Below are 27,019 nucleotides of genomic sequence, written 5' to 3' on the forward strand. Positions count from 1 at the left end.
AAACCGAAGTACTCGGAGAAAACCTGCCCCAGCGCCACTTTGTCCACCACAAATACCACTTGACCAGACCCGGGATCGAACCCGGGCCGCCGCGGTGGGAAGCCAGCGACTAACCGTTTGAGCCATGGCGTGGCCTTAGGTTTTTTGTTAGTTCAACGGAAAATACTGTGTCACATCCCAGTTCTTGGAACAGTTCAAAAACACGAATACATGAAAAATCGAAATAATGCACAACATCGCCATCAAGCAGTAAGTATTAACAGACAAATTTACTCTAAAATTTTATGAGGGGCCCAACTCGACCTACAGAACTACCTGCCCGCAGAGAGCAGATGCATAAAATATTCCTTGTGCTAATTTGTTATGAGGACGTATGGGGGAATGGCTCCACCATTTTTGATCTCGGCGATAGATGAAGTTGAGTGGTCAGCTTTAAGCCCTGTCCGCTTTATCCCCGGGGAAAGAGCCCCAGAGCTAGCCAGGAAGCTGTCCAGTCTACTCATCCTAAGTGTTAGCAGCGATTCCAAGACGGCGTAAAAGATGAATGACCGCAAACACCACACAAGCTATACCTCGGTACTCGTTCACTGTGCCCATTTCAACACTGAGAAAAGGCTAACTGTACCTTTAGGAAGGAGCTTTCGTGGGCTGTCTTTAACCAAATATGATATGGGTCTATTATTTGCCGGTAAATTGACGTGAGGTGGATGTTTTCATTTAAACAAGCAAAGAGTTGTGAACAAGGAACCAGCCGTGTAAGATTTGAGGCTTTCACGGCGGTGACTATGAAGAAAGCAGTCTTCTGGGATTTGGCACCGTGTATATGTGGTGTTAACCGACGTTTCGGAGGAACGTATCGCCTCCATCCAGACTGTGTCTGCTTTTACCGGTTCTCACGGTCTCTTCGCTTGCAGAATTCTTATATTTTTTCTTCTACCCTGAAGATGGAGGCGATGCGTTCCTCCGAAACGTCGGTTAACACCACATATACACGGTGCCAAATCCCAGAAGACTGCTTTCTTCAAGGAACCAGCCATTCATGAGAATAGACCAATTTGCTTGTATGTGCAGAATGCTTCTCGGGACGCTGCTCATCACTCAGATAGTCACGAAATCACTAATTTTATAGGGTCCGCGGGTTCATTATCGTCTCTACAAATCCCACCATTCGAAACCCCTGTCTACTCAATCGGATTAATCCAATCCGCCTCCATTTTAAGTTACACAAAGGGGCCCAAAAGCTGTTAACTGGTCAGTAAAACGTGCCTAAAATACGTTAGAAATTTCTTTATTCACTGAATTTATAAAAATTGTTGGCAATGAGTCCTTCATATTCAACGCACAACTCACACGGTGGTGATACCTTTCTGCAAATTGACCGGCAGGTTTAAAATCGAAGACTCCCGTTAACACGAGAGAATGTTCTACGTTAACTGAATTTTGGACCCTCTGTATTTTAATTTTACCCTCCCATCTACCTCTATGCCGACGCCAAAGTGGTCTCTTCCCATAAAGACGCCTGAAAATAAAAGTTACGTTTTTCTTAGGGCATTCATGCGCGCCTTCATCGGCCTTAGGCTAGGAACACACACAGAGAAATCGGTCGCTAGCAAAAATGTCGTACGATTTTTTGCCGTACGACCTCCTTTTCACACTAGAGCGACCAAATACATTTCTTTGCTCTCCGACTGTCGTACGGCAAATGTCGCATGTCGTCACGTATGAAAGATAAGACTACACTTTATAGTCTACTATTTGATGAGACATGAACCGTACGGACGTCGTACGACCGATGTCGCTGTGTGTGTTCCTAGCCTTAGTTTTATCACAGTGGAATTTGATGAACTACTCGTATACCATTTTCTCAGTCTTCCGGTTACTTCTTCCTTCCTGGGTGCAACCGAACCTTAAACGCCACTGTTCTACGTTTTATCTTTTGAACTGGCGTCCAAGTTTTAGGCTTAAATATAACAAGCTAAAGATACGAAGTAAAATTATAGTTCTGTATACTTTAATCTTTAGGGTTTTTGAAAGGATACGGGAAGACAAAAAGTTTCTGAACTGAACTGTTAACAAGTATTCCCCGAGTTCCCTCTGCAGGTAAAGGAGGTGAAGTTGATCTCATGTTTAATTAAGTACCACGTCACGATGGTGTGGGGGCGCGAAAGCATAGAGTTACATGCAGTCTTAACTTCGACATTAGACAGAAAACGGCTGCCAATTCACCCCCACCCCGACATTTCTGTTACCTGGTTTCCAAAATTTTGTCAACATGAATTTCTATGTACACTACTGTTATTTGGCACTCACTTGCAACTAGTGCCGAGGCCAGAATACGTGGATCTATACATCCACTCCTCCATACGTCTTCATGGAGTAGTGCTTAATTAGTTAAGCACAGGGACAACTTTACCTTTTTACCTTTATTTATTGTAATTTTGCAGCACATTACGTTAACTGTGGGGATTATATCCGGCATAAAGTGAACACGGTCTGCTACAAAGAAGCATATTGTAGTCCTGATTTCATACCTCTTTTTGTAGTATCGACAGAAATACTCGTGGAGCAAGCGGAGTTTGAAATAATCATGTACTCGCATGCGTTCAAAGTGGAAAGGTAGCTACATGGCAATAATAAGCCCCTGGTCACGAGGTTCAGTAGCTTTTAAAGGATTTCCATTTCATCGTACAGCGGGAGGGGAGGTAGAGAAAAATCAATTAATCCCTGCATTGAATTGCACAGTGTCACTACCTTGCTGTTAGTTCCTCGAAAGCAAAATATTTCTGCCATGGCTACACGGTTGGGGTGGGGGGAAGGAAACAACACTGAGTAGTGTCATGCACTTCATAAAGCGGCAATCTTCTTCCTCCTTTCCCCTCCGTTACCCCGCCATCCTTCAGAGATGGCAGCAGTCGCCACGAAGCTTACTACTACACCACATGGAGGCCAAGTTCAATCCCACACTCAGACCGGTTTTCCTAACTGGTGTCAGTCGCGGTTTTCTTCGGACTTCATAATAGGACTGGAATGGGAAAAATGTTTACAGCTTCCTAGCATACTCAGGAATTTACGACACCAAATCGGATTACGGTACAGAACAGTGTGTTGATTTTCCAACTCATCACTCGATATATCGACTGGATCACGCAATGTTTCGGTTGTACCAAAGCGACCTTAATCGATGTTACTTTTTCATAAACCGCACAAAATGTTTTAACAGGAAAATAACACAAATCGATATTTTGACGGATATGTCCGTTTTGGGATCCCAAACTTAGTTTGCGGTACTCAAAATCGAATATGAAACGGAACTAATTTAAGCAACTACCTTCGCACTTCGGATTCAAAATATTAATTCCATAACCGATTTTAACGATTTGCTTCATACTAAGATACGTGTTGCATGGAACTAGAAAAAAAAAGCTATTGTTTCCAAAAAGAGACAAACTATGTTACAACTTAACGATTTTTTCGTTTTTAAAAAGTATGCTGACTATATAACTCTATGGGGTTCCAGCCTTCACAGGCTAACAGTTGTTCACTATGGAACATGAATGTTCATTACCGTGTTCACATGAGGCCGCCAATGGCCTCTAACCTGAGCCACATGAAACCACTCCACATTCGCACACTCCTTTTTACACCATTCTGATATGATCGATCTACGTTATGCTCCCCCAGGTTGTTCCCATAAACACTACGATTCGTAATACTATTTTTATGTCTTTCGGTCTGTCTAACAAACGATGTTATCCCATGTTACGTCTCACCAGCGCGGTCTAAGGCCTCAAGTTTTCTGGGTAAAGGGTAAAGTTGTTCCTGTCCTTAATTAAGCACCGCGGCGTGATGATGTATGGGGCAGTGAAGTTATAGCTCCACCATTCTCAAATTTTCTACGTTCCGAAACCATATGAACATTTGGGATGGCCCCGCGAACAGAGGTCGGCCACTCGCAAGATCTATCTACACAGAAAAAATGGATATATCAATGCCCTAAGTGGGGCTCGAACCCATGATCCAAATGTTTGAGGTCACGGAAGAAGAGTACACCCCTTATACCGCGAGGCCACTTTGATCGGCACAAACTCTGTTCAGACAGCAAAGTAACTGGCATATTTGGCAATTGGGCAGCTCTTCTCACATGACCATCTGCTTCGAAGTAGCTTCATTCGGCGCTCCGCAAACATGCAACAGTCCACCTCCTCATTAAATGATTAAATGGGGGATATTACGAGTTATTATCAACACACATTATCGAACTCGCTTATAATCGTTAATAATCAGATCATATCCTACATGTCACGCAGTGCTGGCATGTAATAACCACAAACTCCAAAAACATGCAGTATTGTAATTGAATGTACAGATAAAAAGGTCGAGAAAAGAATGACAACAAGTAGTTTGAAGTAATTACACAATCTCTTCACTAACGAATAAAAACGAGTTTATACCTGTGTCGCATATTTTGTCTTTCAGCTGTTCAGAGACTACCAACTTATAAAGTTTCAACGTACTAATAGGCCTGTATCAATCTCTCTGCGAAGTATAGCTTTATAAAAGCACGGTTCCTTTGTTTCTGCGACGAAAAGTGGTGGGCGTGCCGGATAACCTACGTTTGTATTCGTCACACGCATACAGAACCTATCCATCCGCGACACAACAACAGGAAATCTAGATCAACTTGTATATTTTCGTACTATTTTGATTTCAAGTAATTACTAAAAGGTATGGACAGAAACGAATTCCATGACCGTTCAAGCAGGTCACGCACTGGACATCAATCCTCAGCAGCAGAGCATTGGGGTAACCTACTGAAACTGCTAAACCCATTCAACACTTTACAGCCGACTACTAGACCCATTCAACACTTTACATCAAAATAACTTACCTGTGTCTGAAGTCCTCTTGCCAGTTACTGCACTTTCTTTTCAGCACATCTCAGTTCTGAACATCAAGAAACAATGTAAACACATTCACACGCACAATACAGAGTAACTATAATATAAAAAGTGCTTTTCTGTCTCCTGCACACGCTGTTTATGAAAAACCAAACTACCACCAAAAGTTTAAATGAAGGTCCGAATACAAAACAACAAGCTCTTGTGGTTAATGCCCTATTTCACAAAACGAATGTAACCGAATTAAGTGAGTTTACTAGCAGACCCTACTGTTGGCGCTCTGACCGGTTTGCGCGCGCGGCGGACATTGACTCTGCACTGGCATCCACACTGCCTCACGTCTCCACAGCAAGTACTCGCCTGTCTCTAGAAGACTGAACAGGATCGCTCGCCCAGTTGCGGTAGACTGCCGGCCGGTAGGATCCGGCGCGCTGCTCCCCGTCCGTCTCAAGGCCTCGCTGACTCGAACCTCGGCCCGGACCCCACAATGGCACATGACGATGATTGGATGCGTGGGGGTTGCAACCACGATGCATCTGTATTATACAGTGCAGGAGACTGTGCAGTATCATATACGATGGCAAAAAGATCAAACCGGGAGCGATTATTTCCTAACTAAATAAGAACTGCAACTGAATGACAAGAGAACATATGCACCTCCGTGAAATAAATACAACTAAGATTTATATATTATTCTGCTCAATTATTTTGAATCGGAGTCGAGGTGACCAGGTGTCAGCCTCGTGAGAAAAAATCTGTGATTAGAAAATTACTTAGCTATCGTTACTCTCACAGGCTAAACAGGTTTAATAAATAATTAAAATACTTAAACATAACATTGTTAAAAATGATACCAAGCAAGATGGTTCAAGTGATGAGGATTCTGACTGACGAGGTGTCGCGTTCGATTCTCGGCTTTGACACCGAGCAGCCTGATTGAGGCTTTTCGTGGCACCTCAAATTAGGCTATGGATGTTTCCTGCCACATCTTGGCCAATTCATTATCCATCGTGCCAACTGACACTACACCGAGTCTCCCAGAAATAAGTGCAGTAACTTGGAGAAGGAATGGTAAGACTCAAAACAGTGAAAATAATTTGTACTAACATGGGCACGGAAATGCTTCGGTATCGAACTAGAGCCATTTGATGACGTTCCCGGCAAAGAACGAGTGGGATAGTACAACTCCGGTTACAAAAGCAACTTACGCTAGGGACAATTATGAAGAAAATTCGAGGTGAGAATGATGGCAGTGAGTGGCTTTTGCCACTACCAGCTTCCCCAGCCAACAAAGAAACAATTATCATAGTTTTCACCGCCACAGTAGGACAGTAGAACTTCTCTTACAAAAGCAACTTGTATTTGTGTACCTGCCCATTTGAAGCACACACTAACAAAGTAACGTCACTGAAAGAACTTCACTCGACTGTATGTGCAGTTTGTTGGAAATGGACGCCTGATGTTACATTGCTAATTCACTCTCACTGCAAACACGATGAGTGGGTAGTTGAATGAGGAAGGTAGCCATCATAAAAGTCAAGCATTCATTCACATCTTGAACTCTCAACTTCAATTGCCATCAGAAGTGTTCCTGCTATAAGTTACATTTGTAACGGAAGTTGTACTATCCTGCTGCTGCCAGGATCAACTTCGAGCGGCACTATTTCGCTACCGAAGTACTTGCGAACCCATAGAAAGCGACGTGGCCTGTAGTCCGCCAAGCGAACTATACCGACGGAGCGACCGCCGCTTGTCGTCGAAGTTAGTGCCAACTTTAGAGGATAGAGGGTGTCACGTGGACGTTAAACTCGGTTCTCTAGAGCCATTACTTTTCCATTCAAGTAGCTCTTCAATTATCTTCACGAGGCTGAGTGGACCCCGTTCCAGACCCACTACTTCTCATAAAATCTGGTAGCGCCGGGAATCGAACCGGGGACCTCTGGATCTGTAGGCAGGAGGCTGTCATTTCCGGACCCATGCTTTTACGAACTCTTTTCGCTGTTTTCAGTTATACTACTGACCCTCTAAATTTACGGCGCTCATTTCTGGGACACTCTGAATAATCTGAGCTGTTGACAGCGTCGTTAAACAGATTAATATTAAAGATTAAGACCGACTGACTATAGAAACTACTTGGATCCCTTGCGGTAAATAAGACAACGCGCAAGAAGCAGGATGTCATAGAATCGTCTGTCACAGAACAGGGTCCACAGACAACCTTTTATGAATACGGTAATAAACTCTCAGGTTTACATAAAAGGCAGGAATTTATTAGCCAGCTAAGAAACTATCAGCTTCTCAATAAGGACTCCGTTCCATGCAGTGAGTTACGAACACGATTTGAGATTTTCGATGCAGCAGATATTAAGATTACGGCCTTCTGGAATGTAAGACCGTAGATTGAGAACAATGGTTTCGATGGAATCTGCTGCCACCTCCATCAGAACAGAAGATGGAGGCAGCAAGTTACGCTGAAACTCTTCCGCCAGTTTGCCAAAATATACGGTGTCATATCTCAGAAAACCGTAGTCACGATATTCTATAACTTGATGGGTGTTCTCAAGGTTTCAAGAGAGCTATGAAATTGAACCCGAAGCTGTTCCATTTGATTTACCTATAGCCGTAGGCAGACAACATGAAACAAAGCACTACATGTGTTACGGGCCACGCAATATGTACTAGGTGGTTAAAAAAATCAGTTCCGGTCATATTTGAACCACCTTGTATTTCCGCTAAATCTCAGTACTCGTATTAACAGAGCTTTCTTTCAGCCGGTGCGTGTTCCGGCGTTCGGAATTTATTGTTTCTTGTAAAACACGAGCCTAATTATCCTCTGCGCACTAACTACATACACACCATACCCAGGGCACCTCACGAGCATAATCCTGTGAGCTCTAGCGTCCGTTGCTCTGGCCGTTTGCGTAACCGCTTAAAACGAAACAAGCCTCGTCAGTTCTAGATGAAGAAGTCCACTGAATACTGATTTCCGAAACCACCTAGAATATCGAGTTCTTGCTTCACGATCTGGTGGGGGGGGGAGGTTACGTAGGAGTGCAAGTCTTGACCGCGTAACTTCGGCAACTTTATACCGATGTGAGCTGTACGTTTTATCAGCCCACACTGCAGAGCGAAATGACACGACAGCTACTTCCGGCTTGCTTCTAATCGAGTCCTGGCATAGAATTTGCCTTCAGTCCGTACATATCTTCTTTCGTGTCGCCCCCCCCCCCAACGCCAATCCCATAGAACGTAATTTTGTTACGACATTGTGAGTCGTTGTTGTACATGGCACTGTACAGTCCGGAAACTTCCTACGAAAGTTTCTACTGAACTTTACACGTGAAGACCGCTAAACAGCATATCGCATATGAATAATTTATGGTCAACAATATATTCCATTATTGAACACTCTATTTCACGACACTGCGAACTGCATTTGTACCTGTCTAAGGGCAACTAAATGCTGAACAATGAGCTTTATGAAGATAAAGTCAGGAAGCAACGATTCCGCAGCCAGCAGTGGACAGGAGCGGGGAAAGCAGTTTTCTAACTGCGTGGATATATCTATATATATATATCCAATTTATCTTTAGACCTATATATACATATTTGTGTGCGCGTGTTTACACTCCTGCGGTTGCAATATTTACTGTAAAAGATTAAGTTTTTTCTGTGCTTAACTAAATAAACATTAGGCCATGAAGACGTGTGGGGAAATGAATATATAGTACCACATTTTCTTCACCTCTGCACTAGTTGCAGGCCAGTGGTCAGCTTCACGCCCTTGCCGCTTTACCCCTGGTACCCATTGGATAGGAAGCTGGGTGGGCCCCAGTGTCGGACTGGACGATTTGGAGAAAAGACAATTCTTGACCCTACCGGGACTCGGACTCCGACCTATAGCCAGTAGCGATACTGACTGCGCTATTCTGGTTCCTCACATTTTAGTGTGAGTACCCTGTATAAATTCTGACAACTACTCGCACTGAGTCTGCAGCTAACCACATTGACACAACGGGTAACGCGCTAGCTTTGTGTCGGGAGGTAGCCTGATCGAATTTCGATAGGCTATACTGACTACAACCGATAGTCAGACCTTCGGATGCACTCAGAGCATTGCAACTACGAAAATCATTCAGGTTAAAGGCGGACAGACGTACAAGTACGTTCAAATGTGACCCGAATGATACGCATATGAATGGCAACAAAAAAATTGAGTTTCAAAACGCAGAGAGATTGATAAATTGATGGTAAAGAGACACAGCCACGCTTGAGTTCCTCTTAGATGTTTTACGCTAATAAAATTAAAAATGTAAGCTGTAAAAATATTCATTTTCATACGTATGTCTTTACTACTTATTAACGTCAGTAATTTTAGTTCACATAACAAGCAGGGCCTAACATGAAAATCTTCTTGACTTCGTGGTGTAGAAAATGTGCTTCGACTTCACACCCCCGTATCCGTTCCGTCTTTTCCAAAATCTCACTCGGTCTCCATGTCCTTTTGGTTTATACCGTTCAATCTAATTCGGTATTTTCTTACCAAAAATTTTGGCGGCCCTTTTTTGTTTATGTGCATCAAAATTTTTTTAAGGAGGAGGATACTAACCCAGGCATATAAGCCCCCGAAACTGGAAGATCACGGTATTCCTCTCCACCTGTCCCGCGAGGGAGAGCCTACCTGTACCCGCTCTAATTCCGGCATAGGCTCAGGTTTGCAGCTCTCGCAAAATTATCACCACGATAAGCTGGGATAAATATGGGGGACATTAAAATCTATTTAAACAAATATAAATAGTTTTATTACCGTATAAGGAGCTGGAGCCGTTCACAGTGTCAGCGCGATTTAAGGCATGAAAAGTCGTCGCTGCGCGAGCACTGGGATCATGGGTTCGAACCCTACTCAACGCATGGATGTCTGTGTGCGAATATTCTGTGTTTGTGTAGGTAGTGGCCTTGCGATGGGCTGACCCCACGTCCAAAGAGTCCTACCGACTGTCTAAGATTAAGAAATTGAAATAAAAAGAGCGTTTCATGGATGCCCTAAGATCTAATTGGGAGCAATAGGAATAAAAGAAGAAAAAGGAGCTATGATAGCTCAGTCGACATAGTGAGGGGTTACTAGCTGGTCGATAAGGTTTCGATTCCCGGCGAGGGCAAGAGATTTTTCTGTACTCCACAGTGTCCAGACCGATTCTAAGGTCCACCCGACCTCCTATCCAGTGTGTACCAGGGATTATTTCCTCGGCGGTATAGGGGCTGGAATGTGAAGCAGACGTCAAGAATGGTGAGCTATGCGTCCACTTCCCCATGTCTTCATGGCGTAGTGCCTAATTAATTAAACACAAGGAAAGTTTTTTTATCATCGTATATCTTACTGCCCGCCGGTCAAAGCGGTCGCGCGGTTCAAGGCATGAACAGTCTTCGCCAGCTCGAAAACTGAGTTCGTGGGTTGGAATCCCACTCGAGACATGGATGTCTTTCTGCGTTTATTCTGTTTTTATGTTGTTCTGTGTGTAGACGGGCTGTTCCCCCGTCCAAGGGTCCTACCGACTGTGTTTAGGATTATGAAGGTGAAAAAGAGGCCAAGGTCCATAGGGCATAGAGAGAGAAAAAAATCTTACAGACCAGAGAGTGCTTTAAGATTGTCAAACTGAGATTATGTGAAAAAGGTTTCTTTACCACTGATTTTCATGAAAACAGGTGTCCGTATTTTTGTTGTTGTTATTGTTATTGTTGTTATTATTATTAACTTTTTCTCTAGGCTGTGTAGGCAAGCTACTAGCAGCATCGTAATTATACCCACAAGATAATAACACTTTCCTTTCCAAGATAAACGGAAGAGGACGAAAAGAACCCTGCGACAGTGTGCATATTAAGGAAAAGGACACAGCTATGTTCCGCTGCATGGTTACGCAACAGATATTTCCGATGCCACACTTGTCTCAGAGACAATAGCATTTCTGAGTTCTTCTATTAGTTCCGGAGAAATGTTCAGTCCAGTGGTCGTCAAACTGCGGCCAGGGGAGCGAGAATAATAACATGAAGAAAATGCTTAGACAAAGTTGTACTGCCAACTTAACTAGATCAGTATCCCTTACATAATATCTGTTAGCAGATGGATTCCTTTATTATTTGTAAGATTTGAGGTTTTCACGGCGGTGACTATGAAGAATGCCGTCTTCTGGGATGTAGCGCCGTGTAGATATTGTGTGAACCGACGTTTCAGACGAACGTATCGCCTCCATCTTCAGGGTAGAAAAATCCGCGAGCGAGGAGCCAGCGTGAGCAGGTGGCCGCAAACTGAGCCACCAGTCGACTTGTGACTCAGTCTGCGGCCACCTGCTCACGCTGGCTCCTCGCTCGCGGATTTTTCTACCCTGAAGATGGAGGCGATACGTTCGTCTGAAACGTCGGTTCACACAATATCTACACGGCNGAGTAATCGAGATTCAGCCTCCGAGTTCGATCAAGCGGTACTGTTTCTGACTTGTGCCCGGGGATTGCCTGGTTCGAATCTTGGCCGTGATATTGATCATCCTGAATTAAGATTTTCGTGGTCTTCCTCAGTCTCTCAACGTATATTATTTCATATTATCTCGAATTAAGCCATGAACACTTCCCTCCGCATAGGCCGTGCCATAGCTCCGGCAATTATTCGCCGTCTTCCCACTGCTGTGGCTCGGGTTCGAGCCCAGGTAAGTCATGGGGGATTTGTGGACAAAATGGCACTGGGGCGGAGTTTCTCCGAGTACTTCGGTTTCCCATGCCAATTCTCATTCCACCGACTGCTCCACACTCATCATCTACCATCCGGGGCTGGTACTGTAGGCCAAATAGTGGCCAACGTACCTAGTGGAGTCAGTCTCACCCGAAACCAAAAGACTAAAAAAAACCTCTTTCCAGATCCTTTCCAGTTCATCATAACCATCATCCAAAAATCCGAAGAAGCAGAGAAATGCTGACGTCATTAAATACAAAATAGTGTGATATATTCGAACAGGGTACCTCCCCGATACAAGTCCAGAGCACCATTGTTACATTAATTTCTTAGGTGCAACCGCTATAGCACTAAAGAAAACTGAACGCTTATAGTACTCCTCTGCAGTGTGACATTGAAGGAATTCTCTACCCACCAAAACAAAGAGAAAAGTGTACTCCAGTGGGTCACACATTTTCCAAATGATTTATTTTGAGAATCTATATCTTTTATAATATTTATGTTAATTTATTGCAGACGCAAATAAATATCTTGGTTCTACAACCTTACCCCTCTATCCATTATTCTTATGCGGAAATGAGGGGTAAATTCATAATGTACAGCTGTATTTAGTTAAATATTCACTTAGCCTAAGCCTATAAAGTTGTCCCTGTCCCTAACTTATAAAGCATTACGTAATTAAGGCGTATTGAGGAGTGGATGAGTCTATATTGAAAAATATTCCAGATAACCGTTATCTTACATCGAACGTTAATTCTGTGTAAAATGAACTATATTCTGAAGTGAATTTCGATTTTTCCGTTATAGAAATCAAAGTTTACCCAGGATCAATATAAATCCAAATTAATTTTGTCAAGTGACTTTGGTTTAGACCAGCAATAACAGACTCAATGCAAACTCATTCAGTAGTTTCAGATATGAAATGGAAAGAGAAAGAGAAAGATGGTAAATTTTGGTCTAGCCACTGTGCGTTCGGGGGCACTTGGTAGCTTAGTTGCTTGAAGCACTATGCTACGAGCCAGAGGATCGCGTATTCGAGTCACGATGAGGTAGATTTTTTCAATTGGCCTAATCCTTCCAGCAGCACTACGAACCTGGGGTCGACTCTGCCTCTAACAGAAATGAGTACCAGGAATCTTACTGGGGGCTAAAGCGCGGCCGGCGGGTAAGGCTGACAAACTTACTGTCATCTATGAGTCGATTGTCTAGATCAGGGGCCTCCAAACTTTTCGAAACGCGGGCCACATTAAGTAATTCAGTACTTTCACCGGGCAGAATAAAATGAGAAATTAATAACTCTAGGAAACGTTCTGGAAACATCCTTTGTCAGCTGGGAGGGGTAACCGATAGCCGTACCACGCCGGCCGTCGTAGAATGGACGAAAGTTCCGGTAGCCTTATCAACATTCCTCGCTACCAATTCTCGGAACAGTTAGAGCAAAACTGGGCATAAGTTGCCTTTAACACAAAAATGGTAATAAGTACGACACCGGCGGTGATGATGATCTGTTACAATTGCACTGCACCACTGCAAGAAGTCTTGTGCACAAGACGGCTAGTAACGAACTGCTCGCCACGAAGTGACACTGACGATCGAGGCCGAACAAGTACGAAGAAATACCGCGCAGTATACGGTCCAGAATTAGCAAAATTGTGAATAATATTAATATTAACATAATATGGAATATCAATTTATTTTAAACACAGTCTTAATTAATGAATTTGAAATCTATGAATAAGTATCTTTTTACCAGTACTCATTGGAAAATTAATTCAATTGGCACATTTCCTGCACAATTCTTTTGCGGGCCGGATGTGGCCCGTGGGCCGTAGTTTGGAGATCCTTGGTCTAGATAATGTGGGACCCTCAGCGTCTCACAACCCTATGGTCCTCCATGGCCTCTTACAGGGATAGCTTTAATGTGCGTTCATTTTATAATTTCACAAAAAGAAGGCGTAAAGCGATACACTAAAATGGAAGGACGTCTACGTCAGGTGGACTTCATCAACCATAACGATTTTTTGGGGCTCTGGAATAGACAATTTCCGGCGACGTTCAGATATTTGAGGGGCTACCAGAATACAATGTTGAGATACGGGCTTGAATTCATCGGAGATTTTTTTTTTTCGTATCTTCATCTTTTACTCTCTTTCTTACTTTCTTTGTTCCTTTCATAACGTTATCTCCTTCCCTTCTTCTCCGATAAAACCGTTAAGTGAGCTACATCCGTATATTTCAGATGACACAGTTTCAAACACAAAGTAGCCACTTGTTTAAACACGCGAGAAAGACTTACCATACTCTCGTACATATAAGCACATAACACAGAGCACTTTATGCGTGGTTTATTTGACGATGTTCCCAGTAACTCAGTATATATGGAGTCGATTGATTGGATGATCGTGATAATGAATTGGAGGGGATGAGGAAGGAAGCAGTCGTAGCATATTTTAAGACGTTACACCGGCATTTGCCTGGAGTGACTGCAAGAGACCACGATAATCCTCAAGCAGAATAATCAGTATCCCGTCCCAGATATCATCGGGTACTTCCCAAATTACATAGCCATAAGCCGTCTCCTATATAGTACATACGTATTATACGTACATACATACACAGAGGGGAGCCGGGATAGCGCAGTCGGTGTAGAGACTGGCTACGGGCTGGATGACCGAGGGGTTGGACTTCGAGTCCCATAGGATCAAGAATTTTCTCTTCTCCATGTCGTCCAGACCGACTCTGGGGCCCACCCAGTCTCCTATCCAATGGGTACGGGGACTCTTTCCCGGGGGTAAAGCAGCCGAGGAGTGAGGCTGACCACTTCCTTTTAACTAATATCGAGGTCAAGAAAGTGTGGATCTGTACATCCACTCACCATACGCCTTCATGACTTAGTTCTTAATTAGTTAAGAACAGGGGCACGCGGTAGCGTAGTTGGTTGAGGCACTATGCTACAAGCAGGAAGGTAGCCGGTTCAAGTCCCTATGAGGTCACTGGATTTTTTTTTCAATTGACCTAACAGTTCCATCCGCAGTATGGCCCTGGGGTTGACTCAGCCTCTAACAGAAATGAGTACGAGGAATATGCTTCGGGGTTAAGGGCGGCCGTCGCGTAGGGCTGAAAACCTTGCCGCCATCTATGAGCCGATTGTCTAGAAAATGTAGAAACCTCAACATCTTACAACCCTATGGGCCTCCACGGCCTGTAACAGGGATAGCTTTACTTTACTTTTACTTTTTTATATATACAGAGAGAACTGTAATTTCAAATTGTGAAGTACCCACAGCCGGTCACGGTAGCCGAGCGGTCTAAGGCATGCACTGTCTTCGCTCGCTTGGGAACCGGGATCGTGGGTTCGAATCCCACTCAGGGCATGGATGTTTAGTTTGTGTGTGTGCGTTTTTCTGTGTTTGTGTACAGGTAGAGGCCTTGCGACGAGCTGATCACCCGCCCAAGGAGTCCTACCGAATGTGTAAGATCTAGAAAAACCGAAGTGAACGGAGACGTTCATGGAAGTAGGCCTAGGCCCACTGGGGCTGTAGAGCCAGAGAAAAAAAAACAGTACCCACAGCATTAGCTTAGACTTGGGATGTTTTGCCTTCACAGAGAAGAAATAAATATAAATAAATTTATGTTAAAATTGCGCAGGGAGGCGGAAGGATGGGTGCAGAGAGAATGACAGCAAGGAGCAATGCTGTTGGTCAGTAAATGCAATCAGGCAGCCGTGGTAAGAAGATGAAGCAGATAGTGAGAAAATGACTGGAACTGAGATGCGAAGAGGAAATGAAGTAGGGAAGGAGACAAGAGGAAGAGATAATGGGACGCAGTATGAGGAAGAATGGATGAGCAAGGAGACAAGATCTTGCTGGAGTGAGAACCACTCTGCAAAAAGACGAAACAAGAAGAGAGAAAGCAGGAGACGGATGTTTGTAGCTAAATAAAGCAACGAACATCTTGAAGTAAGTTGCAATATGAAAGGATGAAAGGCGGAAATGACAAATGCCACAGGAGATAAGGAAATACACGAAAGAAGATTGCAAGTGAAGAAAGACAATTTGGGATGTATCTAGTGCCGAAGAATCTGAACTGTTACAGAAACAAATGACACCAACTGCAATGTATAGCGAGATGGGAGGGTTTCACAGTGGCGAAGATTTGTATTGTGGTCTACTAGGTTGTGACGCAGTCTGGTCTGATAGATGTTGACTACCTGCCAGAATAGACGTTGCTGTTTCCCAGACTAGCATCTAACAGAGTACATGAAGTCGTAACAGTAAAGGCTGCAGTGTGGAAGGTATAGTGAGTAAATTAGTTATCATGAACTTGTATATATATATCTTGTGTATTCTTAGGTTCAAGCTCGTTTATCTGCATATATTTGATAATTTGGAATGATATGGGAAATTATTGTTAGGTTAGGTATCCGTCAACACAACAAAAATGATTTTACAATCAAAGCAATGTCTCATAGAGTGAATTTTGCTGTTTACATTTACATAATTCGGTCCTCCTCATGGGCCCACACTCAGGCAGTGTTGCATGATAAGGATCGGAGCAAGCTTATAGTGGCCGCACCATAGCTCAAGCGGTTAGTCGCTGGCTTCCCACCGTGGCGGCCCGGGTTCGATCGCAGGTCTGGTCAAGTGGGATTTGTGGTGGACAAAGTGGCGCTGGGGCAGGTATTCTCCGAGTACTTCGGTTTCCCCTGCCAATCTTCATTTCATGAATTGCTGCACAATCACCCTCACCTATCATCTGGGGCTGGTACAATAGGCCAGAAGTGGCCGCAGTACAAGGGACTTAGTCCCACCCCGATAGCAATAAAAGAAAGAGCTCGTATTCGTGCCCGTACTTCCTCCACGCCCGCCTACTGACTTGATAAAACTGCTCCCCAATTACTTCATCTTATAAAAGCATTACTGATGAGTAAGGGTATTATTTTTTCCTTGGCACTACAGCCCCAGTGGGCCTAGGCCTACCTCCATGAACTTCTCCATTCACTTCGGTTTTTCTAGATGTTACACATTCGGTAGGTCTCCTTGGGCGGGTGATCAGCTCGTCGCAAGGCCTATACATGTACACAAACACAGAAAAACGCACACACACACACAAACTAAACATCCACGCCCTGAGAGGGATGAGTGCCGGTATTACGAGCACAAAATTATATTTTAAACACAAACTAATTATTTAATGGCAATTTATATTCCTCTTCAATGATTCTGCAAATTTTACTTAAAATTAAACAAAAGAATTCACAAGTGTACCATTGAAAAGCATCCGCTCGGTAAGATAACCTTCATGTTTAACACTGAGTCATGGAAGTACTACACTCTACAAGTAGGTATTTATTTAAATTATGTATTTACTTTGTCTGTTACAGTAGTTTGAGAGCTATTACGCCTACGACTGTGTTTACGCATTGCGTGGCAGTTATTGGAAGTTGCCATTCGCGTCTCGTCCGAACCCCATTGCTGGGACAGTACTATTGTTAACTGAGGCTGAATTAGGTGTGGTGAGCCACTGCTACTTAATTTGTGTTCAGTATTCGTCTGGAAAGACTGAGGAAAATTATGTAAAATTGCAGGGCGTAATGGCGACCTTACGTTGGCTTGAATTAAGATCTCCCGAATGTGGGTGTTGGGCTGGCCGAACTTGCCGGATTACGTATGTGTGCACAATAAACAACATAGTGAGAAATGCTATGCAAATATGCTGACGGAAGTCGAGGCTTATTGTGACCGGGCTCAGCACCGTCTCAAGGAAATTGTGTCTGGCAATAGAAATTCATTAATAAATGTCTGTTTTTGTCATTGGCTGGGGTAAGGCAATATACCTTATAAAGAAACTGGTCTAAATGATGAAGGAAGAAAACAAAGTACACAGGCATGTGTGATAATTATCATGGTCATTACGCGATTCATGGTTTCCATAAAAAAAAAACTCCTTGGCTTTTAGTCCGCAAGCGAACTATACTGACCGAGCTACCGCCGCTTTTCGGCGAACTTAATGCCAACTTTTTCTGATAGTCTCTCGCGTGGTCAGCGCAACGGGTTCCCACGGCCGTTAATTTCGGGTTTATAGACCGGAGCCTCTACTTTTCCATTCAAGTAGCTCCTCAATTATCTTAACGAGGTTGAGTGGGCCCATTTCCAGACCCAGTACTTCTCAGAAAATCTTGTAGCGCCGGGAAGCGAACCCGGGACTTCTGGATCTTTAGCCAGGAACTCTGACCACTAGACCAAAGAGGCGGCCCATGGTTTACATAGCAACGAAATATCCAGCGTCAACTTGTTGATTGAATGAAACTACGTAGCACGTCGCGATGGAGCGAGACCTTCCTGTTTCCGTGTATCGTATCTATTCTGTGAATAGTGATAATCTCTTTGTGAATATATGATGTGGATACTGTATAAAGAGGACTGTTTAGATTGCTTGTTATTCGTGAGAGATGGAGTTAAACGTCGGCCTTGACATATCATTCAATAAAATGTAGTACCAGAAAAGAATATGGGAGAAAGCAGAAGACGTTAATAGTGTGGGAGCTTGTAATTTGAAGGACGAATAACTCTCAAAGTAAATTTAATATCACTCACGTAATTAAAGACAAGAGACTGGCAATGAGGAAGCGAACCGCATCCCGTGTCTCTATCGCAACGCATGCACATCGCTTTCATAGCCGTGCCTACTTGTGCTGAATGTTTCATAAGTTTCAGTGTTCTATATTAACTCCGCCATATGAAACAGAAGATACATGAAATTATTATAATTTTATATATTTTATGAAAATGTTTCTTGGAATTAATGTTATTTACTCTGCACGGCTAGAAATTTGTTTGAAAATTAACATTTCTTTAAAGAGGAGAGGCAGAAACCTTCTCGATTTTCTGCTTCTAAGTCAGGGGATGACAAGTACGTATTTACTCACGGGACTAGATGCGACGTTTTGTAGCGACCGTATGAAGTTCGAGCTAGTTGAACGCACTAAATAATATTTTAACTTACACAGAACATTAGGCTTATTAATAATCAGTAAAGGCAAAATTGTCCCTGTATTTAACTACTTAAGCACTACGCCATGAAGGCGTATGGGAGGAGTGCATTTATAGATCCACATTTTCTTGACCTCGGCACTAGTTGGATGTGAATGGTCAGCTTCACGCCCCTGCTCCTTTACCCCTCCCCCGGAAAGAGCCGTCGGTACCCACTGCGTAGGAGGTTTGGTGGACCCCAGAGCCGGTCTGGACCGTCTGGACGCCGTGGAGAATTCTTGACCCTACCGGGACTTGAACTCTGAACTATCTGTCGTCCATCCTGTAGCTAGTGGCTATACCGACTACGTTATCCCGGCTCCTATTAATATTCAGTAGTACTTCAAAATAGACTATACATAACGTCGTGCTTACAATAAAGGTAACATCTTCCTTGTGCTTAACTAAATATGCACTATGCCATGAAGACGTATGGGGGGAGTGGATGTGTAGATCCGTCTATTTGTTGTCCTCGGGACCAGCTAGAGGAGAGTGGTCAGCTTCACGTCCCACCGCTTAACCCCCGGGGAAAGAGGCCCCGGTACTCTTCGGATTGGAGATTGGGTGGGCCCAAAAACCGATCCGGATGACATGGAAAAGAGAAAATTCTTGACCCTACGGGAATTCGAACTGCTAACAGCCACAGACAAATGTACACTTCGGGGTGACTTTCAGAAGATGAGCCTCGAAGATTACTATCGTCTGGGATCTGACACCATTTAGACTGGTAGAGGTTTAATGACGTTTCGGAGGAATGTACTGACTCAGTCTTCAGGATCGAAGAGTAAGTGAAGCAAGATATCAACAAGAAGCAAAGAGCAAGGTTCTGCTGTCTACTGATATCCTGGCTTCTTCCATGTTACTGCTCGGACCTGGAATTTGAAGCAACATGTTCCTCCGAAACATCGGTAAACTTCAAGCATACCACATTGCATCAGATCGCAGGAGATGGTACTCTTTGCAGTCTCAGTCGTGAACATCAGATCCGAGATTAATTAAAATTAATTAATTTAAAACAGAAGCTGCTTACTCAAACTCGATTCTAGTATCAAGCCCGGTAAAAAGGTAAAGGTATCCCTGTAACAGGACGTGGAGGCCCATAGGGTTGTGAGACGTCGAGGCTCCCACTTTTCTAGATAATCAGCTCACAAATGGCGGTAAGGTTGTCAGCCCTACCCGCCGGCAGCCCTTTACCCCAAGAACATTCCAAGAATATTCCTGGTACTCAATTCTGTTAGAGGCTGAGTCGATCCCAGGACCATAGTGCGGCTGGAAGGATTAGGTCCATTGAAAAAATCCACCTCATTGGAACTCGAACCCGCGACCTTCCGGCTTGTAATATAATGCCTCAACCAACTACGCTACCGCGTGCCCCAGTATCTACCCAGGGGATAAGGAAACCCTGGAATACCAAGGAAAAGATGGAAAGATCAAGAGAGCCTTCAGCTTTAAAGGAACAGGGCTCAAGACCTAACCCTCGTCTATGCCCAAGAAGAAGAAGAAGAAGAAGAAGAAGAAGAAGAAGAATTAAAACTGATCGGAAAACGTTCAAATTAAAAAATAATTTATTATTTACTTACTTATTTTAGATTCCTTGGTGACTGGACGTATTACGACATTCAAATATCATCCTCAGGATTGTGCGTCCAATAAGAACACACGCAAAATTTGCTTAAGATTATTTAATAAGATTGTACATAAAATTTAAACAATTATTACAATTATTAAAAGTTAGTTCAAAAAATAACGTAACCTCATGTTATAATATGTTTGATGTTCAAATTCATGTAGTGATTTATACATAAGAGTATGACAACATATGCTTGGCGGTCAATTTAAGCCTTTAAGGACAGTGGAAAATGAAAATTTGTCCCTATGCCTAAGTGAGTACCTCGCTATGAGGACGCATGGGGCAGTACAGTTATAGCTATATACATTTCTAAACTCAGCACTATATGGAGTGGAGGAGCGGAGTGGCCATCTTCTCGCCCCGGAAGCTTTGTCCCGGGTGAAGAGCTCCCAGTAGTCACTGGGGAGAAGGCTAGATGACGTCAGACAGGTCTAGACGCTGTGAAGAAGAGAAATGCCTCTTGGTTACTCAAATAATCGAAACCAAATTTCTCATTCATATAACCTGTACTGTAGGTGTTAAAACGATTAAGATAATCCCACTTCATTACGTAAAATTACATTTAATTTCTTTTTTTCCTTGGCACTACAGCCCCAGTGGGCCTAGGCCTACCTCCATGAACTTCTCTGATATTTAAAATTACCTGAATAAAATTTAGTTATATGTATGTCTACCATACAGAATTTAATTGAAATCTATTTTGCAGTCTGGACACAGTTACTTAAGGATAGATATATTTCTATTTTCTTTGCGATGTCTTCCTTACCTGATGAAGAACAAAAGACGATAACTGGTCGCCAAGAATAGATGTACCGTTCTCGTAGCAATACGAAACAATGTGCCTGAATGCTGGTGAGACACTGCTGATCACGTGATATACCTCATTTATGGAAAGTTGGAACTTCAGTAATTCGCCTACAGCAGGCATGAGGGTTCTGAAATCCATAGAATGGAAATATTATGCCATACGAATGGAACAGAGAAATTATGGGGGTAAAAATTTGCAACCCATCAAGACAAAATTAGAACGCTCACAGTTAGGACGGGGGAGTTAACATAGTTTTCAGGAGGACGGAACATAACAATCATGGCCTAATCCATGAATATACTGATGATGGACATAATTTCGCTGTCGGCTGCACCCTGCTTCGGATTCGGGAGGTCCCAGGTTAAAACCTCAGTCCCTCCAGGAATATGCCGGCACATATTTTCATATATGGACACAACGGTTTTATTTTACACAATTTCGAGCTCCATTCTCTCATTAGACGCTCTACATTGCGTACTGACAGAGCCGGTAAATGAATCATTCATAATAAACTGTTATACAAGAAAGGAAATAAATCTGCTGCTAACTTGTACTACATTTAAATCTGAACAACATCGTGAACAGCCGGGATAGCTCAGTCGGTATAGCGACCGCCTGCGGGCTGGACAAGGGGTCGGACTTCGAGTTCCGGTAGGGTCAAGAATGTTCTCTTCTCCAAGTCGTCCAGACCGGCACTGGGGTCCACCCAATCTTCTATCCAATGGGTAAAGGTGGTAAAGCGGCCGGAGCGTGAAGCTGACCACTCACCTCCAGCTAGTGCTGAGGTCAAGAAAATGTGAAACTATACACTCACATCCCCATACGCTTTCATGGAATTGTACTTAATTAGTTAAGCACAGGGACAACTTAATCTTTTTATAACATTCTGACCCGGACTGTATTTGATTGACGGGCCGTATCTTAACCCTTGCTCGTGGATGTTAGGAGTTACCAGCTGTTTCCTGGAAAACTGTAGTAAATATCTGCAGTTACTGGGTCAAGGTCATTAGCACCGGATCGATTTGCTTAATACAGACGTATTTTTAAACTGCTCTCCAGTTACTGGACCCCTTCCCCCCAAACCTTTCAAACCCAGTGGTCACTATGGATAATACCAGCTGTAAAACTCTGTATACTTCCCAGAGAATGCATTTATGTGCTTCTTACATAGCTCAAAATAAACAGCGAGTTACGCCTGAACAGAGTTAACCGGTTGATCCATGTAGCGTAGACGTATGTACTTCCTGTGAGGTACGAACTGAATTTTTACATATTGTTTGCAAGATAATCATTCTTTAAAGGACATAGGTTTTGTAGATTGCTTTAAACAGGCACCGTTACAATTATGATATTATGTATGGACCTACAGTAACTTAGAGTCTCAAACACAAAATCCACCTGAATAGTAATTAATAATTATTAATAGTCCATTCCTGCAAGCAAGAAATATGTGCAAGACTTTTTTGGTTCTTGATCGTCAATAAAAACAAGTAGTTCTGGGAAGAACTAATAGGCTTCTTTCATTTCGCTCCAATTTTAGTGTCTGACTGGACAAGTTGAAACAAAACTTCAGTATGTACCTCAACAATTTGAGAGGCTGTAGTTTTGTTACTACTGATGAGAAGGGGTCTTAAGAACGCTGTTGAGATGCCCTCAGGTGGCATGATATACGATGGGGTACCCAAAAGAAACCGAACTAATTTTTTTGTGGGCAGAGCTTTTGTAGTACCGCGTTTTGCCGCTATGAGCGCATAGAGCTAACATTCCTGAGTCGATAAGCCGACTACCGTTGCTTCAGAAGGTAAGGACTAGTTTCGGCAGAGTTTATAGTGACAACTGTTTTGTGTGATCATCGTTTTTGCAATGGCTGATTTTCGTGAACAGCGTGCGGCGGTGAAATTCTGCTTTTTGCTCGGGAAAAGTGGAACAGAAACTCTTGAAATGTTGAAAACGGCGTACAAGGACGATGCTATGGGGAAAACTCAAGTGTTTGAGTGGTTTTCCCGTTTCAAAAATGGTGAAATGTCAATTGATGACAAACCTCGTTCTGGTCGTCCTTCCACGGCCCGAACACATGAAAATGTTGAAAAAATTCGTGAAATCATCAAGGAAGATCGACGACGGACCATTGAAGAAATTGTGGAGCTGTCAGGAGTGACTTGGAGCTCAGCGGCCAGATTTGTGGCAGTCGGGTGACTGGTTTTTCCATCATGACAATGCCCCTGCTCACACAGCCCTGTATGTAAGACAATTCTTGACCAAAAATGGTATGACCCCTGTTCCTCATCCTCCATACTCACCCGACCTTGCCCCGTGCGACTTTTGTTTGTTTCCTCGAAGGGAAAGAGACATGAAAGGAAAAAACGACGGAGGCGCTGTCAAGCATCTCAAAAGATGAATTTAGACAATGTTTTGAAAAATGGAATAAAAGACTAGACAAGTGTATTAGTGTAAGTGGAGAGTACTCTGAAGGGGATTGAAGGATTGTGCTTAAAATTTGAATAAATAAGTTAAAAAAAATAAGTTCGGTTTCTTTTGGGTACCCCCTCGTACATGCCTAGTCTTACGACTCTCGGTTCAGGCATTCAAGTAATATTAAGGATATTACGTCAACAATTTGAGGGGCTGTAGTGTTGGTAGTAATGATGCGAGGTTTCTTTATGATATATGCCAATGAGATGGCCTCAGGTAGCATACATACAGAGTTTTATGAAGATTTGTGAGGGATTTATGATGTATGCTGTTGAGATGGCTTCATGTGGCAGGATATGCTTACCGAGTTCCATGAAGATTAGTACAGATACTCAAGAAATATTAAGATTTTGCATCAGCAAAAAGAATAGCTATAATGTTGATATTACTGAAGGGAGGGAATTATGGTATACTCCTTAAAATAGACTCAGGTGGCTTACACGTACCAAGTTCCACGGCGATCTGCTCAGGCATTTGAGTAACATTACGACATTACGGTTAATACCACAACAATTTGAGAGGCTGTAATGCTGGTATTTATGATCGAAGAGATTTATGAAGCATGCTGTTGAGATAGCTTCATGTGGCATGATATAAATACCAAATTTTATGAAGATCGGTATAGGCGTTCAGACAGTATTAAGCTTTGGTCTCTAAAATTTAAGGGGCTGTAATGTTGGCAATACTGATGATACGGATTTATAAATTACGTAGTTGAGATTGTTGGGTGCCACGATATGCAAACAGGTTTCATCAATATTTGTTTCGGCATTCAAAAGTTGTTACACATACAGACGCACAGAACAGACAGCAAGGCGATATCATAAGCCTACCTTGATTTTTTTCAGAATAAGGAAAATGGGCTAAAACAGTATGCTCTTTTTACAGCCACCGAAATGGGGAAAGAGAGCCGGATACAATAATAACAAAATGTGATTAACGTTGATTCTTCTTGCCAAGGGGAAATCCTTGTTGCAGCACAGCTAATGGCCATTAACAATTTGTAGATTATGACTGTTCGCTTGGGCGTGTTGCTGCACTGGTTTGGAAGCTGCGACTCAATTGCCGTTACTCCGTCTTTGGAAAACTACGCTGCAGAAATCCAAGTGTGGTCGGAATAAAGAAAACAATGCATTACTTTAATTAAAATTAAATATATGTTCATTCCCCCAATTTGCTAACAAAATTTAAAGTAGGTCTATGCAAGTAACGTATGGATAGATGCTGTGTTCTCCACCAACAGACTGTTGTTTATGTAGATTACTGAGTATCGGCTTAGGAAAGAGGCTCTGTGGCCTGGGGTACAGTTTTCAGGAAGTTCTGCATGGAGTATAAATACCTTCCGCCCATCCTGTGCTTTATAAATTTAAACGTAAGCCGCAGAAGAGAATCCTGTAGGAGGATCGGAACAATTAAAATGACGATTTTCGGACCAAATTTCAATCCACTTAGTAAATAATCTTGGGGGGCTGTTTGCTGGGCTCAATAGCCACATAAAGAAGAATACAGACGTGTATGTAAGATTAAAAACCAATGTTCGTGTGGGCTAAGCTTTGAATAACTCAATTTTTTGTGTCAGAGTTCTAATCACGCTTAAGGCGAAAGACTTTCTGTGTTCTTCAGTGTAGGCAGACTGAGGAGGAACCTGTGGCCGATAGACACTCCAGGTAGTGTTCTGAGAAAGTGCTTTCAGGATGGCTGAAAAACGTGTGTCGACATTCCTCTTAACCACTACAGATAATACAGACTAGCAGTAAAATGGGGAAGATGAATGTCCCGGTGCCTCGAAAGTTTAGGTGGCCCAGGTTTCAGACATACCCAAGATTAGATACATGAGTTCAAATCCCGCTGGGAATATGAATGTTTGTTCACCTTTTCTGTGTATCTTCCTGTGTAAATAGATACTTTTTTATTATGCTTATTTACAATCTACATAATTTTAGAGTATTAAGTAAATGTGTTGTATGTGGTTAGCTTGCGAGGGAAACATCCAGTGATGTTTCTCCTACATGTAGTCTATTTTATTGATTGATGATGTCTTGCGGCCATGTTCTGTTCAGTCTCCTTGTCACTGGAACATTAGTGTATAGTTCTTCTATTAATTCGTTGTCATGGTTTACAGTTTGGTTTTTGTACCTTTCAGCCATTCTTAGTATTTCATTTTTGACGAAGAGTATCTTTAGGTCGTTATGGAGTGTAAGGTTGCTCACATACCATGGCGCGTCTGCAATTGCCCTTAGTGTTTTTGATTGGAATCTTTGGATGAGATTGATTGTCGACGGCTTTGCACACTCCCAGAGTTGAAGACCATAGGACCGAATAGGTTTCAATATAGCACTGTATAACAGTATTTTGTTAGTCATAGAGAGCTTTGATTTTCTGTTGAGAAGCCAATACATTTGACGATAGTTCATGTCAAGTTGTTTCCTTTTAGTATGGATGTGTTTTCTCCAAGTGAGCCTCTGATCGAGGTGGAGGCCGAGATACTTTGTTTCTGTGGCTGTAGGTATTTGCACGTTGTTGACTGTTACTTGTGGGCACATTTCGTGTCTCGCGGTGAATGTTATCTGGACAGACTTCGTTTGATTAACCGTTGTTCGCCAAGTAGTGTACCAGTCGCTGAGTAAATTAAGGTGATTTTGCAGGTTTTGAGATGCTGTTAGCGGGTTTTCATTAATAGCAACGAGAGCCACGTCATCAGCGAAAGATGCTATCTTGGTGTTTTCGGTTTCAGGTATATCAGCTGTGTAGAGCGTAAATAGCAGTGGCCCCAGGACACTGTTTTGTTTGACGGAGAAGTTTCTGTTGGAGAGGTATGGTTTTAGAAGGAGATAATTATTTTGAGACACTGAGTTTTTAATATGAAAAGTAAGCCTTGGTGCCATATTTTGGCAAAGGCCTGGGATATATCAAGAAATGCAGCGTTACAAAATTTCTTTTCCTCGAGACTCCTGGAGATTTCATTTACAATTCAAACAGAGACATTAACGAAGGTTTGGTTCCATGGGTCCACTGTTTGTCTTCTCTACACTTGGATTAAGCCCAGGCACTGATAGGACTGTGGGGTGCTACACTTAACAAGATGCTGAAGAAGACATTTTGTTAACTACATTCGCTCTCCTGGTATAACACGTCCGGCAATGCTTTCTGTTTCTCAGTTTCTGGCTTTGTATGTAGTACGTACGAGTATATACATGTTACCGAATAGTTTATGTTGTGCAATAGTAGGTTTCCAAAACGTTGCGTTTCCACAATGTATTTAAATTACAGATCTCCGTAATAATAAATTCAAAACCTATTCGATGTACACGGATTAACTAAGTGGACAAGAAGTTTATTTATGTTCGTTTATCGTTACTTTAAATAAAAAAAATATATATTTAGATATTCATTAGACTTTATTGTGAATCTGTAATATAGAATTCAATGGCGCTGGACATGTAATACTGTCATTTTTTG

The 27,019-nt window shown here is 42.7% G+C and overlaps 1 protein-coding gene across 1 annotated transcript in view; it reads right to left on the reverse strand.

Annotated features, from left to right (window-relative positions):
* The window catches only part of LOC111869884 (band 4.1-like protein 4A), a gene marked incomplete at its 3' end in the record, with an annotated part of 450,907 nt that extends 445,619 nt beyond the window's left edge, over window positions 1-5,288 (reverse strand). The window contains exon 1 of the mRNA XM_033753583.1: window positions 4,889-5,288. The remainder of the gene's footprint in view (window positions 1-4,888) is intronic.
* Between the last annotated feature and the right edge of the window lie 21,731 nt (window positions 5,289-27,019).

The sequence above is a fragment of the Cryptotermes secundus genome, unplaced genomic scaffold, assembly GCF_002891405.2.
Source record: "Cryptotermes secundus unplaced genomic scaffold, Csec_1.0 scaffold544, whole genome shotgun sequence".
In the NCBI taxonomy this organism is placed as follows: domain Eukaryota; kingdom Metazoa; phylum Arthropoda; class Insecta; order Blattodea; family Kalotermitidae; genus Cryptotermes; species Cryptotermes secundus.